The following is a 7893-nucleotide window of genomic DNA, read 5'->3' as shown; positions in this document are numbered from 1 at the left end:
TTCAGCTCTCCTGTTGGTGTGCCAGAAAAGGGGTCTGGTGGGCCAAGGCCAGGAAGGGTTTAGGCACTGAGGCAGGCAGCCTTTGGCTCGAGTCCAGCCTGAGCTCCATGGCCGGAGAAGCTATTTACGAACTCTGCCTGTCCCAGGCCTGGCAGCCCGCTACCTCAGCTGGGTCTTTTCACAGAAGACCCGTCAGGCAGGTACTCGAACTTCACACAGAGCCTTTGTCTGCAGGACACAGTGTTTTCCAGCTCGAAGTTTGTGTTGGCCATGCTTGCGGGGGCAGGGGAAGTAGAGGCCTCCAGCCTCCTGCCTGCAGGGCGCTGCTCCGAAAGGGCAGAGCTTTGGCTCCCAAGAGGGAAGAGGTCAGAAGGGAGGAGAGGGAGCTTGGGCCAAAAGGAACCCAAGTAGAAACTTGGGAGAGGAACAGTCTGGGTGGTATTCAGGACAGTGGATTAGGAACTCCTCAAGAGTAAATCGGGTTTTATGTTGCCAGGCTGCAGCGGGCAGTGGAAGTGGCTCAGGCTAATAGGTCACTTCGGTCCAAATCCCACCCCTTACTGCGTGGGAGGTCTCTGACAATTTTTTTTATCTTTCTGAGCCTCAATTTCCTTATCTGTTGTGTGAGGGAATAATAGGAGTGGGTGTGGAGAGGACCAGACACAAGGGAGTGTGCCAGGCACAGTAGTCACTCAATAAATGGTGGAGTCTTTCTGAATTTTTTAAACATTTCCTCAGTTCCCAGATTTATGAACTAATAGAAGGACAGGGCTGCAGAGAACACCCGGGTAATGGTGTCGAATGACTGTTGACTGAGAAAAGGAAACAAAATCACCATGAATAGACCCACATTTAGAGGAACTCTGCCCCAGAAACAGTCGGGGGGGGGGGGCGGGGGAAGACAATCTGTTTCCAATTAGGAAGCAGCCAAAGGAAGAACTGGGAAGTTTAGAGTTGTTGATTCATAAATGTTTTAAACTTAGCATGTGTATGTGTTTGTGGTATGTGTGTGTTGTGTGGTATGTGTGTGGTATGTGTATGTACGTGTAGTATGTGTTGTAAAGTGTGTATATGTGCATGGTGTAGGTATGTAGTATATTGTGTGTGGTATGGATGTGTGTGGTGTGTATGTGTGTGGGGTGTGTATGTGTGTATGGTGTGTGTCTGTGTATGGTGTGTATGTGTGTGTGGGGTGTGTGGGGGGGTGTATGTGTAGGGGGGTGTGCATGTGTGTGTGGGGGTGTATGTGTGGGGGTGTGTGTGTGGTGTGTATGTGTGTGTGGTGTGTATGTGTGTGGGGTGTGTATGGTGTGTATGTGTGTGAGGTGTGTGTAGGGGTGCGCATGTGTGTATGGTGTGTATGTGTGTGGGGTGTGTATGTGTGTATGGTGTGTGTGTGTGGGGGGTGTGTATGTGTGTGGGGTGTGTATGTGTGTATGGTGTGTGTGTATGGTGTGTATGTGTGTGGGGGTGTGTGTGTGTGGGTGTATGTGTAGGGGGGTGTGCATGTGTGTGTGTGTGGGGTGTATGTGTGTGGGGGTGTGTGTGGTGTGTATGTGTGTGTGGTGTGTATGTGTGTGGGGTGTGTACGTGTGTGTATGGTGTGTATGTGTGTGAGGTGTGTGTGTGGGTGCGCATGTGTGTATGGTGTGTATGTGTGTGGGGTGTGGGTGTATGTGTGGGGGCGTGGGGGGGTGCACATGTGTGTATGGTGTGTATGTGTGGGGTGTGTATGTGTGGGGGGGTGTATGTGTGTAGGGGGTGTGTATGTGTGGGGTGTATGTGTATAGTACATTGTGTGTGGTGGGTGTGTTGTCTCTTACACTGAGACTTCACCTGCTTCCTGGAGGCCTGGTCTTTCGACGTCAATGCTGCCGAATAGCAAGGGGAGGAAAGAAGCTCATGACATAAATGCTCGAGCCGGTAGCGTGTGCTTTTTGCTTAAGTCTCCCAAAGGCTCCCAGACAAGAAAATGAGGCTCCGAGCGTCCCCTGTCTAAGCTCAGCCATCTGGTTGGTGGCAGAGGCTCACCCTGGACCCGTCTGCCTGACAGTACTAGCAGTACTGTTCCCCGACTCCTGAGAGAACGCAACCCTCCAACGCCAGGAGAGGCAGGGTTGGTTCTCGAGTCTGATCTTCAGGCAGCGTTCTTGTGGTTTCACCGTAGCACCTGAGCTCTGCGCCGGCTCCACGGCCTGCGGCTTCCTGCACAGCACACCGCTCTGCTTTTATTTTTGTCAGCTCTTCCTCTGCACTGGCCCTCACCCCAGGGAAGCAGGCCCAGTGAGAACACAAACAGCTCGGGCTGTGGGGCCTGGCCCCTGGGCTGCGGCAGACACATCCATTGCGCCTCAGCCACCAGGCCAGGCCAGAGCATTCCTGAGACAGCTGGAGTGTGACTCCGAGTTCTGCCTGGGCTGCTGGAAAATTCCAGCTTCCCGCCATTCCTGGAGTCCCCTACCCGTGGCCGCAGTGTCCCTCCTCCGCAGGCTCTCAGCCAAGTCGGGCTTCAGCTGCAGGTGCTGAAGGCCCCTTGTTGTACTCGATTCTCCTGAGCAGCTCCCTGCGGACCCCGCAAAGGCCAGGCAGGCATCTGCTGGGCTGAACCAGGAAATGAAACTCCCAGGGACAGCCTCAGACGTGCTCTTGGACAGAAAATCAAAATGCTCTTACTTTCCTTATTCTTTCACCAAAGAATTTATTGTCAAGCATCTAGTAAGTACCTGGTGCAGGGGCAGGCTTGTTGCCCTTCTGGAGCCTACGGTCCAGCGGGGAGCCCCTGTGAAAACAAAAAGCACGAGACCAGACAAGCCTATCCTGGGAGTGCTATCAGGTGGCCGCGCTCGGAGGCTAGGGCACACACCGTCACAGTGGTGGTTGGGGAAAGCCCTTCCATGGAACAAGTTCCAACTTGTCTCTGGCTTTGTGGCCTGCAGCTCTAAGCCCCTGCTTTTTATGACATCTTCCATGTGTTATGCCCGCAAATGTTTTATAGAGCTTCCGTGCCTGGGATGCAGAACGCACATGTAGCCTTAATACTTCCCCACCAATTGTGCAAGAGCTCCAGACCTTCACAGGTAGTACTTAACATGCTCCCAGGCCTCTGAGGTATTCCCTGGGAAAGCTTGCTGTCAGGGCTGTTACTGACTCAAACACCTTTGAAAGTGAGCTAGAGCCAGCACCCCTTTTCTCTGAGATAGAGGATTCTCCCAGAGGATAATAATGCCTGGGAATAACTTTGGTCCTTTGAAAAGAGGCATTTGCTCTTAAGGTCATGTGGTCATGCTCGGTAAAATCTTGCTGGCTTCAAAGAGGCTGGGTAATTTCCAAAACACCCAGCCCCATCACCAGAACAACTGGGGCACTGGGGAAGATGTAAAGGTTATATTGAAAAATTCTCAGGGAGAGGGCGTCGCTCAAAGAAGTGCAATCTTGGGGCGCCCGAGTGGCTCAGTCGGTTAAGCGACTGCCTTTGGCTCAGGTCATGATCTTAGGGTCCTGGGATCAAGCCCCATGTCAGACTCCCTGCTCAGCAGGGAGTCTGCTTCTCCCCTCTTCCTCTGCCTCTCCCCCTGCTTGTGCTCTGTCTCTCAAATAAATATGTACCTCCCACTTCAAAAGGATTCTTTAAGAGACAATGGCTTATTAGGGTAGCAGGTACTGTCCAGTCTCCGGAATAAAAATATGTATAATCATAGAAAAAAGCTATAAGCAGGATCTTAGGCAGGATCTTAGGATCTTAGGAGCCAACCCAGACGTCATATTGGCTAGATCACAGTCCAGAAAGAATCTGGAAGGCCTTTTATGTTCTACACTTTTAGAGAAGTCAGAAGGCCTATGATCACACAACCCAGTAGCAGAACTAGGAGTAGAATCCAGGCCTCTTGTCTTCTAGCTCAGGCCCCATTCTACTATATAAGTGCTTTCTGGTGTGTATTTCATGAGATGTGAATCACTATTATGAAAAAAGGTGTGCCATGGTCAAGTAAGTCCAGTAAACAATGGATTAAAGAGAATTAAATGGATTTACTTATGATAGATTTCCCAGAGTCTTTATTTTTTTTATTTTTTATTTTTTTAAAGATTTTATTTATTTATTTGACAGAGATAGAGACAGCCAGCGAGAGAGGGAACACAAGCAGGGGGAGTGGGAGAGGAAGAAGCAGGCTCATAGCAGAGGAGCCTGACGTGGGGCTCGATCCCACAACGGCGGGATCACGCCCTGAGCCGAAGGCAGACGCTTAACCACTGTGCCACCCAGGCGCCCCTCCCAGAGTCTTTAAAACACCATTTTTTAATTGTGATCTTCCAAGAGGGGAGATGATAAGGAGTTTTCCCTGATAAAGTCATCCTAGAATCCTTTTGTGATGGAATATCTGCAGAGCATATTTTGAGGAGACGCTGCATACTGTTTGGTCTCTTAAATAAATTGGAGGCTTTTTTAAAAGATAAATTCATGGCTATTGGAGCTATGACTCTAGTTTTGGAAATGTTGGGAAATTCAGCTTCTATTTCTGGCCCATTGAGGTCAACATAATGGAAGGTCTGCCTTACCTGACTGGAATGACTATTGGGATGTCCCTAGATAACGTTCTATCTCTTTTTAGGACCCCTGCTATCCTAAAAACCAATTTTGTTTTGCTTTGTTTCCCTGTCGTGGTTGCTTTGAAGGGGTTTTGATTCTGCACCTGGTTTGACATACAGAGGAGTCTGCTGGCATTTCTCGTTGGAATATTCACTCTGTAGAAGGGTCCAAACATAATAACGTGCTGCATTCCAGAAGTTCTTGATCTTTTCTGGGACATAACTCTTTCGGGGGTCTATTAAAAAAAGTTATAGGGGGCGCCTGGGTGGCACAGCGGTTAAGCGTCTGCCTTCGGCTCAGGGCGTGATCCCGGCGTTCTGGGATCGAGCCCCACATCAGGCTCCTCCGCTAGGAGCCTGCTTCTTCCTCTCCCACTCCCCCTGCTTGTGTTCCCTCTCTCGCTGGCTGTCTCTATCTCTGTCAAATAAATAAATAAAATCTTAAAAAAAAAAAAGTTATAGATGCCCCTGTGCTGAAAATGCATATTCACAATACAATTTGCATAAAATTTTAGGATGGTCTTGAACGCTTTGAAGCTCATCAATAAATCACCGGCCTAGATTCACTGCCTTCAAAGCGAACTTGCTAAACACAAAATGCACACACACAAGAAATGTGTAAGGGTAAGACTTTAAGTGGCCCCTCAGGAGTTCTTTTTCTTTTTCTTTTGAATTCTTGGTTCTTGGGGCCTTGTCTCCTATTTCCTGTTTCGATGCTGGCTTTGTCAATGGTGCCGAAGAGCGGCCAATCCTGTTGCTTTAAATGCAGCGTTTGGGGATTTCCTGGAGTTGCTTTAAAATGTCACTCCTTGTTTTTCTTTCTGGAAGCTGCCCTTTTTGGAAAGAGAGAGAGAGAAAGAGAAAGAGGGAGGAGAGAGTGGAGGCTGAAGGGCAAGACACATGCAGAGAAGAACCACATGGAAAAAGGAAGGTAGCTGCATATAGTAGGTCAGCCGTACTACTGCTGTCTGTAGCTTGCCTGGAGCCAGACCTCTGCTCCTCTCTGAGCTTCAGTTTTTATATCCTTATTCAAGCAAGTTGACCTCACTAGGCCATCTCCTGGGAATTTCTTCTGTCTCTGACCTTCCATGAAGCTAACTTCATTTTTATTATAAACATTAATAGTACAAAACAATATCTCCCTTGGCTTGCCCTTGACCTCTTCTTATTTTCCACTACTTTTATTTCACTTTGTCCAAAACAGAGGTTTGATTACTTCCCTTGAGTAACTTCCTTTTCTATGCATGTCTCTGTCTACCCAGCACTGGCCTCCTGAGCCACCCTCCACCCCTCTCCAGCCTTCCCTGGTTGTGCTTCCCTGTGGTTCAGGCTCTCTTAATCACAACCCATGATCATTCATCCCTCTTTTTTTTTCCAGTATGAAGAGTCTCTCATTTCTGCATGAGGCCCCCTGTGCTCTATTGCCTCTTTTGGGAGATGAGCAGAAACTAGGGCAGCACAGCCAGGAGGAAGGCATAATGGCATCTTCTGTGAGCTCAGCACTCACTGGAGAGAAGAGGATGGATTCTGACAAGTGTGCAGCCTTGCTGAGGATCCCGGGTTCCAGAAGAATGCAAATAAGGCCCTGGAGATAAAATTGAGGAGTGCTTCTCTACACTGACTCAACATAATTAATTCAAGGCAGGGTATGACAGTTGTAGGAAGCACTGGAAAAGCATCTGGTTGAATGGTCTTGTGATTGCAAAATTCTGAGGAGCTGGGGTTTTTACAGGCTAAGAACTCAGGCCAGGTTTGGGGATATGTTGAAGTAAATGGGATTTGGGGGGGAAAGATGATCTGTTGCAGTCCCTGAGCCCTAATTTAGTTTCTTTCTACATCCTAATGTGGCAGGAGCGATTTGGTGGGGGGGAGGGAACACAAAGACAAATGCACCAAGAAAACCTCTCGAAACTTGAATTGGGGAAGTAAAACTTTATTAGCTTTTCTTGGTACATACTATTTAAAAATATTGCATCTACTTCTTTGTGGTACACTTCACATTAATTTATGTTTTTTAGTCTAGGAAAGAGATTCTTAAAAAATGTGCCCATCAACAGCTTCTAAATATCATACTAAGCCTTCCCTACCACCACTCCCCCATCTTCCTCACTTCTTGAACCCTAAATGGACTCCTCTGTTAGTAGGATGCTCTGGGAGGACCGGAAATGGCTAAGGCATTTAACTTTTGTTCAAGAGACTCAAAGCTGAGTGGCAGAAAGAATCCAGTAGAGGCCTGGGTACTAAAAGGTCTGGACCCCCACCTTGCTTAGCCTGTGTGAGGGACACTGAGACCTCATTTGCACTCTGGCTCTGCTACTAACTAGCTGTGTGGCTCTGAGCAACTCACTTAAATTCTTGGGGTCTCTGTAAGTGAAGGGTTTGGACTAGGGATCCCCACATTTCCTTTATCATAAAAATCCTATGATTACCAGTGACGCACTCAAGCCCCATTTTCCTCATCTTTAAAACAGGGGAAGTAATATCTGCTTGTCCACTCAAAGGGATGGGGTAAAAGTGTATGTGAAAAGCTCAGTGAGCCTTAAAACACAATATAAAAGTCAGTTATCATCATTATCATTAGAATTCTTTATGCAACTCTCTTTTTCTTCAGAGCAGTTTCCATGTCTTCTACCATTTCTGCTAAAGAGCAATCGAGTGCCTTATATGAATTCCTAAAATTCAGTCCTTGGTTTGATGAACTAGGAGACAGATGGCAGCTCAGGGAGATGTTGCAAATGACAATAGTATCTGAAAGTTCTTCTTAAGGAAGTGGGCTAAGGCTTCCCTCAGTCCCCAGAGAGAGATGGCCTCTTCTCCATCTTACGCAAGGGCATGAATAGTGCTTACTAACAAACGTGTGTTCTCAGAAGCGGCTTTGCCCAAAGAATGAAAAGGCCTTGGAAGTTCCAAGGGCAATAATGGTAATTTGAGGTTCTTATCTTTTGCCTAGCATCTGTGCATTTCCAAATCTTTACTGACATTAATGCATCAGTACTTCCAACACTTGCTCAGCCTTCGGTGTTGCCTTTGGGGTGGCAGGAAGGGAGGTTATCCGAGCTTTGTATTCAGAGAAAGCCCCTGGGCTGTGAGTGACAGTTCCTCTGTCCACGCCTGGTGATTAGTTCTTCCCTGTTACCAGTGGCAAACCCTCTCATCTCTGGTCCCCCACTACCAGGACTCCGGTGGTGCCCTCCCAGTGCCTTGCCCCACATCATGGTGCCAGAACTGGAATGACTCCTTAAAGACTCCCTGCAGGGGCCAACTCTTTCTTTGATGGTGCAAGATTGAGGCATTCAGTCCACCCAGAGA

This window comes from Ursus americanus, chromosome 6 (genome assembly GCF_024610735.1).
Source record: "Ursus americanus isolate L20-20 chromosome 6, mUrsAme1.1.p, whole genome shotgun sequence".
NCBI lineage: Eukaryota > Metazoa > Chordata > Mammalia > Carnivora > Ursidae > Ursus > Ursus americanus.
This window is presented reverse-complemented; position numbering follows the sequence as displayed.